The sequence below is a fragment of the Neopsephotus bourkii genome, unplaced genomic scaffold, assembly GCF_033783945.1.
Source record: "Neopsephotus bourkii isolate Nb327-2 ecotype Australia unplaced genomic scaffold, CSIRO-AGI_Nbou_v1 NB_1768, whole genome shotgun sequence".
In the NCBI taxonomy this organism is placed as follows: domain Eukaryota; kingdom Metazoa; phylum Chordata; class Aves; order Psittaciformes; family Psittacidae; genus Neopsephotus; species Neopsephotus bourkii.
Window position 1 is genome coordinate 7,854,280 of NW_026902242.1, and position 13,246 is coordinate 7,867,525.

At 41.5% G+C, this 13,246-nt stretch overlaps 1 protein-coding gene across 2 annotated transcripts in view; it reads right to left on the reverse strand.

The window, feature by feature from the left end:
- The window catches only part of GPC1 (glypican 1), a 196,860-nt gene that overhangs the window by 78,590 nt on the left and 105,024 nt on the right, over positions 1-13,246 (reverse strand). The gene's annotated exons all lie outside the window — the stretch shown is intronic.

A 13,246-nucleotide genomic window follows, 5' to 3' on the forward strand; every position in this document is an offset into this window, starting at 1 on the left:
ACAGGCAATAAATAAACGTGTGCATAGATAGAGAATGTCTTTTAATATGTATCTGCAAAGCATTCTTTGGAATGCTTAATGAGAAACCTATTTCTGGTTCTCTAAAACCATTTGCTTAAGTATTAGGGAGCTCTGTACTTCACAAGGGTTGTGGGCCAGCAAACTCAGTATTTTTCATTTCAATTTCAAAGGATTCTAGCAGAGGTAGATATTTTCAAACACTGCATTTGCAAAATACTGCTGCAATTAAACCTGTAAGACAAACTAATGGCATCACCATTAGAAGGTCTCAGCACAGAATCATAGAATCATCGAGTAGTTAGGGTTGGAATCATTTAGTGTGCCACTGGAAGTGCACAGGGAGGGTGGGCATCCCTCCAAAGTACAGGCTACAATGATAAATCCTCTTTCACCCACTCCATGAGCATCTTTATCTGATTCCCAGAGATGACCTAACACTTCTGGAGCTGACTTTCAAAAAGGGACAGAGCCATGAGCCTACAATAAAGTTTTTCATCCTTGCATTCCATGGTCTTACAAAGCAGGGACATGTGGATGGACTGGGCTAATTTGATAGAACTGCCTGCTAAAATAACACCTGATACACAAAAATGATCTGAAAACCACTGTTCACAGCAAGGTTCACTCCCCACTGCTGCTCCATCTTACCAGAAACTGCCCAGGATTAATGATCATCTCTTTCTCTCACTGCTGGTTGCTCAGGCACATCCCCAAACCCACTTGCACACCTCCTGGCTCCAGACCAGGCTGACAGTACTCTGGCAGGGCATCCTAACACTCAAGATGCACAAAGACCAGAGTAAATCATGTGCCTTCATTGCTTATACACAGACAAATGGCAAGGAAAGCACTGCTATCTCTTCAGTGGCCTATCTCTCAAGGAAGAACAGCATGTTTCACAGTTAACAAAAGTCTAAACATACTCACTTCAGTCAATACACAGGTCAGAAGTACACACTGCAGTCATTAGAGAAGGCAGAGATGTGAAGAAAGCCCACAGACGACAGACCATAAGCCCAGGAAAGAGTAAAAGATGAGGATGCAACACTAATTTCACAACAAAGAAGAGGTGGGCTTTGAGAGCTAAACCAGCCAACTAATAAAACCTGACATATTTAAGTTGAAGATACTATCATGAGAAACCTAAAGACTCCCCATGCATCAAGAGAATTAGCTTGAAAAAGCAACAACTGGTTGCACCAGTAATTTATAATCTCTCAGCTGCTGAGATTGTGAACAGTGGCACTTTGTAATCTTATAGGGAAAGCAGCTCTAATGCCATCTGGTTGTGTATTTCCAGCCAAGATTATTTAGTGGAGCCTGTAATGAAAAAATCTGCACATCCTCCTAAAAATCCAAATTATGCCAGCTGTGCCACGGTGTCACTTGTGTTCCCAAGGAGAAGGACAGCTGCCATTCCCTTTCTCTGAAGACAGGAAGCAAACTGTCTCACTTAAGAGACCTGATTTTTCTTGGATCGCCCTAAATTATCTTACCTGTTGATAGGGGAAAGGCAGGGTGAAGTTCCTGTTAACATTTTTTGTTTGATTTTTGCTGACGAATATGCAGCCTTGGTTTCCATACAGCTACTGTGAACAAGGTGAGATTTGTACTGTAACTCTAACCTGAACTGAAGCCAGTACCAAGAGACTACTGGCTCTACAAAAACCAGCAGACATGCCTTGGCATAAAACCAGTTTGAGAGAGGGTGCAGTTAAGCTTGTCATCTTCACCTCTCCTGACGAATGAGACGTTTCATATTTTAGATATTACCTCAGCAACTTACTGCCAGTTTTAAATTGCTCTGTCATCTCAGATTAGCACTCATCATTCATGCTAATGTAAACTAAATGGTACCTCTCCTGAAATATGTGAAAAAATAAATGGGATTACAATGAGGGTTGCAGGGCATAGAATTTCTAATCCATGAGCAACTAATTGTTATAGGCAGTTCTTGGTACTTCCGTGCACCAAGCCACCAATGTGAACCTGTATATTTGCTATTATATTATTTTAAGGTCGAATCTTGTCTGTGTTAAGCACACAACTACTCCCATTGGCTCCAAGGGGCTCTTTGCAAAAGCAAAGATATATATACACCTCAAATGAGCAGCAGAAGAGATACCACCACCAAACTGCCTATAGCAAACCTATATGCTTCCAGGAAGCAAGGGCTGAGAGAGTGTCTTCAAAACCACGTCCCGTCTAGACGCTCCCCACTCACAAAGAAAAGCAGCAGTGGGGAGAATTATAGCGCAATACTCAGAGTGACAGGAAGGAAATAGCACTGGGAAATGCTTATTTTAATGACAGAAAAATATTTGCCAGGCTTAGGCTTAGCAGCAGTAATGTTATTACTTTCCGAGCTGGAAGACGAAATATTTCAAGGGCTGGTTTTTGACACCTTCAGTGTGGCTTGATTTCTTCATCTATTAAGAAGTCTATATACCCTGTGCTGTGCATGCTTTGCAATTCTTTGCGTACAGCTCCATTTTATAAGGCACCAGTGTGATAGAATTAGATATAATTTACATCAGGCTGAGCAGCTACCAAAAGTGAATGTATGCGGAAGTACTAATGTCCCCTTGATTTTGTTTTCAGAGTTAATGCTAAATTCAATGTCTTCATTCCTTTATTTCTCAGGGTACAGAGAAGCAAGACAGAAAAGTCTCCTGTTTGAAGAGGCCTTAGTGCATATGGTTTCCTTAATGCTTGTCAGTCTTTTAACCCCAAATATCCTTAAAATGCTAATACAGAAAGCTGTATTTCCAGCAATCTGCAGTTTCATCTTCCCAGCATGCTTATGTGGAGTGAAATCCATTTACAAATACCATCACTGCAAGCACTTCAAAGCCTAGGAAATGTCTTTTAATTGTAATTACTCCGCCTGTCTTGGACCATCCTGAGCCTTCCTTCAAATGCCCATTTATTTTGGTGGGACTGGAGAGTACTGAGCAATGGCACCAGCGAGTGCATTAGCTTTGGTAAACTGATCTGAAATTAGCCATAGAAAAACCAAGATTTCTGTGCTGTAAGGTTACAATAATCATGGGAAGTGCAGTTAAGTGAATGGCTTTGAAGAATGAAGATTTAAAAATGCTCCTACCATCTAGCTCTGAAATCACCTGTTAGAGTTATGATGATGTACTTTAGCTTCTTCCTCATTATGTGCAGGCAAGTTTTAGTCTAATTTCTAGGTTCAGGGCAGTCTGAAAAGGAAGAGTCACTCACTTCACTTGAGAACAAAGAGCAATGAGAGAAAAGAAGAATGACACAAAGACATGTCTACAGAAATACTTCTTAACATGGATTTCTCCTGGCTATTGCTTATTTCTCAACTGCTCCTCTTTAATAAAGCCAGTCTCTGTTTTTAACACATAATATTATCTTTCCCCTATCTTACTCCTTCCATGCATAATAAAGTGCATCTAAAGTACTTAAATGGCTGTTATTACTGAAGGATGCGTGCACCTCTTAAGTCTATCTATCTTCATAATACCTGTGGGAGCTGGGAAAGTCCTATTACAGTCTCAGGCTCAGAACATCAGAGATATTTAGGGGCCTGCCACTGAGATAAATGGGATTAGCTGCCCCATGGCTTTTCTGGCTCAGAGCCTCTGCTATGTCCCTAAAATCACAAAGGACATCTCAAATGAGTCAGGGAACCACTCTTAAGACTCTCACTTCCTAGGCTGCAGGGCTAATTTCTGGGCCAGCTTTTCTTTTTTTGATTTAGTTTTATGCTGTTAAACGATGAAGATATTAGATAAGACAAAAATCATGTCCTTATTCTCTTCTGTCTACTCATACCGTAAAAGCTTTCTATGCATGCCTTAAAATCTTTCTACTGTTGGCATACACTGGCTACAAGCACTTTGGTGTACACTGTTTTGCTCCTGCTCAGTTTTCTCCCAAAAAGCTCTGCATAATAGTCCACAAATAACTACCAAACCTCTTATTTAGCTCAACGCTCCTGACTGCCTTCCCTACAGAGCAGCAAATACACTTTGATTGGCCTCTGCACCTGGCTTTGTTCCGCAGAAGCGGTGGTTCTCCTGTAGTGAATTCTGAAAAGCAGAGTGTGCTCAGGTGAGGGCTGGGCAGATGTAGAGTGTCTGCATGCACGTAGCCTTACCAGCATGGCCAGTTAGAATGGGAATTTCCATCTTTCCTGGAGGGCTCCACTAGTTCCCTGCCTGATTCTGAGCAACAGATGTACAAAACCCAAAGGCCACCTACCCACAAGGCACAACGGGAGCAGCAGCAGAGCTCCTGTCCCCCACGCTTGGGAATTTGTTTAAACATACTTACAAATACGGATACCTATTTTGAACATCAAACTTCTCACAAGCAAAGAGGTCTCACACAAGGTAACAGCACACACTTTTTATATAGAAACAAAACCCCACTGTCTCAAAACTGGGCTTTACACAAGCACATTTAGGTGGTCAAACAAGCAGCTACTCTGAACCTCTTGGGTGGGTTACCACAAGCACCTGGCCTCTTGATGCAATGGCAATATGGCCTTTAGTGGCCAAACATTCATCAGGACACACACAGAGAGTATTTTTTTCTTACTGCAACCACAGGAAGATGTGATTTTTTCCTCCATGGTCACTAAGGAGCCTAGTGTAACCCCAAAATACTGTTCCGTTGAATTGCCACAGGCACACTCCTCCAAATAAAGAAGACATGGTATTTTCCACTTCCTGAAAGCAATTACCTCTTAAGATATGCATTAATTCAATCTTTCCAGGATTTAAATTAAGCCAAGTATTAAATCATCCAAAGCTAACTACCTGAACATTTTCAACATTTTTCAACATCTTAAAAACAGACAGTCTTTGATGTTCATTACTTTAAAGCCACAGAATTTTGCCTGGAAATTGACCACTTAAATTCCCTAAAGTGGAAGCTGAGGAGACAAAAAAAAAAAAAACAAAAATCTATTTCCAGACTTAAATTACTATTTCATTATTTAGCCCATATGTGAAAAGTGTGTTAAGCCTCTCAGGTGGATTTTGATATTCACTTGAGGTACTCTAGGATGTTAAAAACACGGGTTTGTACTAGGCCTGCAAACACAACCACCACATTTGCACGTGTGTTGGGAACAGGAGAGATAAAGATGAGAAGTCCTTCTATAAATTACTATATCAGGGTTTTGGACTTACACTGTTCATCTTGCCTAAGACATTAACATCCTTGCATGGTCACGCTGGTAGTCCCTCAGAGCACAAACACAGGTCTCATTCAGATCAGCAATTCTTGTAAATGAGAAATTACAAATCGTTCTTTGGATATTTTTTTTGCTAATTTGACAGTGTTGAAAAATAATTTTATTCCTAATAGGAGTTCGAAATGTCACTGCTTTCTTGCCCAAATTGCCTGTTTGCAGCAATCTGAATAGAACTATTTTATCAGCTTAGCTCAACACAGTGAATTTCTATTACTGGAAGAAAAAGAACTTCCAATATCCGATTTCAGGTTCCAAATTGTTTCAGTTCATTGTGAATCTCTGGAAGTATGGAGAAAATGCATTCTATTTTCAAGTTTAACACTACTACAAAATACGCTAAATCTGCAACTCTACAGATAAATGTCTGGGTTTATATACAAAGAGGACAGAACTCTAGTGAAACAATTAGCAAGATTTACTGTAGCACTATGACTGTACAAGAGACTTGAGAAGATTTAAATGTGCTGTTGGTGGCTGCTTGCTTCCCGAGTTGCTTGGGAAGCTTCTGGTGCAGAGCACAACAGACATCAAACACTCCAATTACCATGATGAAAGTGCTCAGTCAACACGCTGTGACCCATCGCTTGGGTCTGAAAGGGAAGCATTTTATCCATATTGCGGTTTGTGGTCTGCACAGGTATCGCCCGCTATCTCAAATGCTGTCCTTTGAACATAAATAGCACAACAGAGACCTGCAAATTTTAAACAGCACAGAACCCAATCTTCTTAGTCCTTTCTAATGAAAATTAATCACCATACTTTTTTTGGCTTGGTCTTTTTTTCAATGAAAAAGACCAAACCTAAACTGTGTCTGCTGACAGAGTTCTGTGTATCTCTCCTAGTTCCTTTAAATGTGCTTTTCAGGTTTGCAAGAAATATCCCTTTTCTCTCTTTGCCTATATGCCCCTTTCTATCCCCTTGAAGTTCAAACATGACTGCTGCTGATCAGGCTGTTTCCTCCTGACCGCTCTCTGCCAACGTCTCCCTTCTGTGTGCTCAGGAATATGCCTGAATGAAGGGTGTGTGTTACTGGTTACAGGCTATTTATATATTCTCCCAGTGATAAGCTACCCCTATCTTCAAAGCAGTCACTTCCTCAGAGAATCCATCTGCTCTGCAAATGTGAAATGCGCAAAGCAGCAAAACTCTCAGCCCTGATGCCCAAGAGGGACAACCTGTTAAAACTCAGCCTTTCCAGCTTCTTCACATCTAAGTTCTCAAGGTGGTTTTTCACCTTAACCACACAATGTGCACTTCAGTGGCCATGGAAGCACCCCAGCAATTTCAACAGCCACTGTACCAGATCCTTGTCATGAGTCATGTTTATTTAAACAGAAGGGAGGCTTTAGACTCCACATAAAGGGTCATGGGACTAGGAGTATGTCTTCATTTAGGAATAACAAGCAGAGATGCCAAAGAAAGAGCTGTTGTGAGGACAGGCCAGTTTGTTTCCATAGCCTGGTTCTAACAGTGCTAATCTTAGCCTTTTGCAGGAAGACGTTAAAGATTCCCCCAACAGGGATGCCTGGCTGTACCCTTCAGTGCAGGATGAGGCATGCACTTTCTCTTCATCTCTGTGCCCCACCAGTTCCCATGCTAAAACAAGAGCAGTGGCTACCAGAATCACTGTCCTCCAGCACTGCAGTCACTTTAATGGCCTTACAACATATCCCTTGCCACAATGCTTACCCATGTTCTAAAGAAGACATTTATTCCCACAGCTGTATTTCTGCAGTTGCGGTTCACTCAGCAGTTGGGTTTGATGAGATGATTTCTTAGACTGACTCGTATTCCACCCTCAGTTTACCCATACATACTCTTGAGGCAGCTGTTATCTGGGCAGCAAGTGCAGATTTACAGCAAGTACTTCACCTTTCATGCTAGCAACCCCCTGCCTTCCCTTTGAAGATGCATGAGGTGCCTATTGACTCTCTACCACAATCACCTCCAGAAAAAGAGTTCCAAACTGCTGCTGCAAGCACCTCCAGCTCCTCCAGTACCACGACTGATCTCAGCATAGCTGATCAAATTGCTCCTAGCTCTCAGAATGAGTCAAGGAAACGGCCCCAAAAAGCTTAGAGAAAACAGTGGTGTGCAGCTATGGCAAGGAGAGGGCTGCGTGCTACAGGCTTTCTCTGAGCTTGGGAACTACACATTCAAATAACAGATAACTGGATCTTGTAAACTCGTTTCCATTAGCTCTGCTGACCAACGGTTTCTTCCCCTGTTTTACACACAGCAGACAAGGCTTGTTCTATTTTCCTTGGCTCCAAGAGATAAAACTGTATATTTGGTATTGTGTATTTAATTTTCTGGGTTTCATTCAGAATGATTTAGTCTGCCACAGCTTTATTCCCCAGTGCAAACCTGAGAATCATTAGGTCATGTCCTAACTCAGTTACATCAACTTATATAGTGTCAAAACTTGGCTCAGTTTTACAGAAAAGGCTCTTCAGTGAGTCAGCTTCCCAGTAAATCCTCAGGGATGTCAATCCACAGGGTGGATCCTACTCCTGTATGATACATGTATGCTGTTTTCCTTGGCTAGGAATGAAACAGAACTGCTCCAGACACACTGTGCTTCAGCTGTATAAAATGTCTCGATTAGCGTTTCTTGTTTTGTTTTCAGAAAGAAAAGGAAATTACAATAGGCTCCAAATCTCTTTCTCAAAGCTGGCCCACATAACTAAAGGTAATTGTCGGCTTCTTAATAGCTTGGCATTTTCCACTGCACCTTCTAGAGGAGAGAAAAATCCAGACTGAAGAACTATTCAATAGTGAATGTTCATTCAGCATTCTCAGTAGGCATTTTCCTCTTGTATTTAAGCCAAAACAATAAGTAATGTAGGCAGGAAGCATAGAGAGCAATTGCTTACTGGCGACCAAAGGTAAAAAAGGTCAAACATTTATTTCCTATGTTGCTCCTATGCTACAGTGCCCAGAATCTATTAATTACATTTCATGGTATTCTGACTTGTAAAAGGGCATAAAATGTATTTATAGCTCACTTAAATTCTTGGTAACGAAACAGTCATCCTAAGCAGGACCTCTGCTAATCAACTGGAGACTTTCTGTGCATTAACTTTTAAAAGGCACAAAAGCCCTTGTTTGTTTGCCAACAGAAATGCTTATCACAGTTTAAAGGCAACAACAAAGAGCAGCTATTTTTTTCTTCCCCTTAGGCAATAGTTTGAGGCTTTATCAGTTCACCTGTGATGTCTGAAGTAGAAAAACACAATTTCACCGGCAATGCACATTTATTGTAACTGTTATTATAGTGCTAGAAGCTCTCAAGCACACTGGGCAAAACACTGAAGAAACATATAATAAAAAGATCACCCCTCTCTAAAGCGTTTCCCACCTAAATATGCAATTTTCTCTCCTTTAGACAACAAGAAGAAAGGGGTAATCAAGTAAAGAGCTCTTTAAAGCTCTTTTTCACTTAACGAATCATACCTGATGCAAATTGGTGATGAGCTCCTGGACTACTCTGCTCCTATAATTACACACCTCACAGTAACCTACCTTACACAAACCTTCCATGCTGGGGACCTGCTTTAGAATGAATTTTGAGGAGATCAGCCAAACATGTTAACTAAGTTTCCAAGGCTGAAATTAAGGGAACTTACAACAGGACCAGCAAACTGCCTTAACTTCTCTTTTTCCTCATTAGCTGTTCCTTCTAACCCAAACACTGATTCTGTGATTCTAAATCTGTCTTATAATTACAAAAGTCAAACATTCCCACACTTAGGGAAAGAAAAAACTCAAGTTGCTGGTGAAACCTTAATTCAGCTCCTTGATGCATGTGCACTATGATACAATCTTTAATTAGCCTATGAGGAAATTAATAATTATGCACTGAGTGCAGGATTTGGCTGCTGTACAGTAAATAATGCACCATGCTACTCAACAAACGATGATTCAGCAGCAATCATCTATCATATGCTCAGCAAGAGGCAAGCGGCCTGTGAGAAAAAAAATACAGTCTAGGATCACATCATTAAAGAGTGAATATGCACAGTTTATTTGTGCCAGAGAGGGAGGCACAAATTAAGACTGCATAAGAGATCTCTAGTCTTTTGCCTCACTGCTTTTTCATGATGAACTATGCATGCATGGAAGTATTTAGAGTCTAGCAGACATGGTCAAACAGAAGCTTAAACATGTACCAGTTCAGGGACCTGATGGTGACTGCTTGGGCACTACCAGGAAGACAAACTATTTGGCCAGATTGGATGGGGTTTGGAGAAACCTGGTCTAGTGGAAGGAGTTCCTGCCCACAGCAGAGGGCTGGAACCAGATGAGCTTTAAGGTCCCCTCCAACCCAACCCAGTCTGTGATTCTATTCTAAGAACAATTACATTCCTTTCAAAGAGCTCCTCAAACTGGACAAAATTCAGTTTAAAATAGCTATGATTTTTCTGAGCTGCAGCAAAAGCATGCCCGACATTTAAAATAGTGGCTGTTTTCATCATGGGTACAGCCAGCTGTACAGACTGCCTGTTCACTCGAAACTGTGAAGGAGGAGGATTAGTTGGTGCTCCCAGGCTCTTAATGCCAGCCAAAGCAGTCAACATTAGAGCAGAAGCAACACCACCTCCCCTCCACCACTATTAACTGGGAGCCAAAATTGGAGAACAAAGATACAGACAAGTTCTTGATTTACAGTGAACCAAGACAAACAGGATGCTCTACTTCTGCCCTCAGATGTCACAAATAAAGCACAAAGCAAACAAATTATATGCTATATATTATTCTTGGGTATTTTCAGCTACACCGTTGCTTTTTGTAATGACTGAGCATGGATGGGTCCACCAGAAGAGAACCGAAATCCTGCTCTCAGGAAGGTAAATTCCAGCCATTTCCTCCATGACAAGTTTACTACAGGCTGCCGTGCAATACTTTTATTGGCATTCATTAGCCCTTGAGGACCAATTTATTCATTTTTAGCATAATTAAAACAGAGGTTGCATTTTATAAGTGAATCGCTGCACTGCTGGGGCTGTAGGAAGCTGCTCAATTATCTCCAGTGTGTCAAAACCTGATTCCAGACTCAATATTCATCTTAAACTGTTAATGAACATGATTTCCCCTAGCCTCTAACTGACAGTGTGATCCCCAGCTCACAGCTGTCTCGGGGTTTTGGGGAGGGAGGTTGGGGGCTTTGGTTGGTTTATTTATTGTTATCACTGCCATACGGCTTCTGAACCTTCAGAGCAGAGGCAGGCACCACTGGGGTGCTCAGCAGTGCATTACTTGCAAAACACTGCTGGGAATGAAATACAAAAGGTTGAAGCCCCCAGTATTCACAACGAAGATGCTCTTTTCCATCATTTGGAACTTTATTTCTTTTTAAGAACAGCTGGAGACCACAACTTAGCATTCACATTTAACTAGATATTTGTGGCATTCCCAAGTCAAATTACCAGGCTTGTTACCTCTTGACACGTAAATAATACTGTAATATGTGTTCCCAATAATACTGTAGAGAATACAGCAATTCATGAAACTGGGGTTTGCCCCATGTCAACTGAAATAAACACAACCTGTCTACATATGCATATATATAAATTTATTGTCATATATTTGATCCTCTCCCTTAACTAGCATCTCCAAGCAGATGAATTTCAATAATTTCAGGCTCTTGACTGTACTGCTTTGAGAAAATATGACAGCCCTCATTCTATGTGTAAGAATGAAAATCCAAGCAATTTTCATTACTCTCTTTATGGTAATTTCTCCTATTTTAATTTTGTTTCAGATGGAGACAAAAGTTCAGATGGGGTCAAAAGCATGCAGAAAATAAAGCTAGGTAACCAATAAAAGGGTGCTTTAGAAGGTGTTTTGGCCAAATCTGCAGTTTAATGAGAATGACTTAATACTACTGTTTCTTCAGAAGTAGCTATGAACTGCTGCGTAAAATGAGGGTTTTTTTTTCCCTCTTGACTGGCTAATTTCAGAAAATACAAGAAATGGAATTAAAATACCCCAACATAGCCTGGAAGGGAAGTGAGGCACTGGAAAAAGCTCTGCACATATATTTCACCATGTTAACTGTGCGTTTAAATGCAAGAAGCTGTGGTGGTCTAAAGGGAGGAAATTAAATGAGAATAGGAAAGCAAGACTGGGGGGAAGAAGTGAAGCACCCTTAAGCAGCCAAGAAAAAAAACAAAACAGGTGAAATGTCCATCAGCAAAGGCATTCACCCCTTTCTACCACAAAGAGGGATTATCTTTGGCTTTCCCCATAGACAGATCGATTCTAGCATAGTTTTCATAGGCACAGAGCAGCTCCAAGCTTCCACTGGTACTGCTGGTACTCATGCTACACTCTACAAACCAGCCCAACTCCCCTAACACAGGTTACCAGATGCCAAAAACCTCTGTTATACCCTTGCTCCCATTTATACAAGTTGTTTTCAGACCTTCTTTATAATTTTGATCATTACTTTTGCTTTGGAAGGGACCTTACATAAAATTCCACTTCTACCAATGACCCTAAGAGTATTTAGAGCCAGTGCCTACTCTCTGGCTCGGGGTGCTGAGAACGAATGTATGGAAAGGTCTTGGTTGATAAACCCCTTTAAAATGGAATGACATGATGTCTTTTGCTGTCTTACTGGAAGAGGATCACTGCATTTTATGAACCAGGGGGGCTGCTGGTACTCCTGCACGTTACCCAAAGCCAAGGGACTTGAGCTATTCACACCTCTAGCACAAACCTATCACACAATATCTCACTCATCTCTTCCCTCCAGAGTCCACTCACCCAAACTTGGTTTTTATTTGTTTGTTTTGCATTTTGTTTGTTTTGTTTGGTTTTTTGTTTGGTTTGCTTTGCCTTTTTAAACAAAGTCCTTGGACCACAGGTTGAGTCCACACAGGCAGGATGCTCTGCAGTGAACTACAGTAACGAACTTCTTGGCCCTATGGATGTGCTACTTCAGTGCCAATAACTAATCAAGAATCAACAGTTTGCTGCAAACATTTCTGGTGAGAAAGAACAAAGTAATTCGATCATCTCCAATGAAAGCAGACACCTCGAAGTACTCAAAATAACACAACCTCCTATGTCAGGACATGCCACATATTTCAGTAGCACATTGTGCATGACGATCTGTAAGTGGGGACAGCACCTTACCACTGAAACCCCTGATGCTCCCAAATTACTGCAGCACCTGGCTAGGAACAGAGATGTGATTCTTGGCAAATGCCAAGCTGGGGGGGAATTACCAACTCAAGAGCTGATTCAGAGGACCTATGTTTCTTTGAGCTGAAGAGCTTCATGTGGATACTGGTGGAAACTAGTAAGCCAGCTGGAAGATGGCTGAGTGTCAACTGGTTCAAGACACAGGCTCTTCTGAAGAGCCACTGCAGAAAAACCTCAGCTGTTCATCTCCTGTTCCACTGCTCTGACCTCCACCCAGCCATCTGGGTGTCATGCTTCTTCAGTCACTGAAGGCAACATCCAGTGCTTGCAATAAAATTTGGCTGATTGCTCTGTGAAATCAGAGGTTTTCAAAGAGATCTGCGCATTGTTTCCTGAATGTTAAAATAGACACTTTCTTCCAAAAGGACTATCTGGACATCACTCATTTCTTGCAAAATATGCCTGTGTCATCCAGTATCTTGGAAGAGCAGGTGCTTTATTTCTTGTCCCCTGGCAGATGTACATTTCACTGTTCTCTGAGCACTCAGAGGCAGCTGTTTGAGTGTGGGACAAAACATGGTGGCAGCTGCTGAAACCGAGATGCCTGATCTACCTTTTCTACCTAATCTGCACGGATGAAGCAGCTCATCTCCTGCAGTGTGCAAGCCCTTGCAAGAGGCACCACAGTGCAGCTCTCTCACACAAGCCACTGCCTTATTTTGTTCTCTTTTCTTTCTATAGAAGAGAATGTCGTGCTTGTGCCATCTGTTATGCGAAGTGCTGCATGCTCATTGCAATGTACACTGCAGCACGCAATGGAGCCTTGCAGATTAA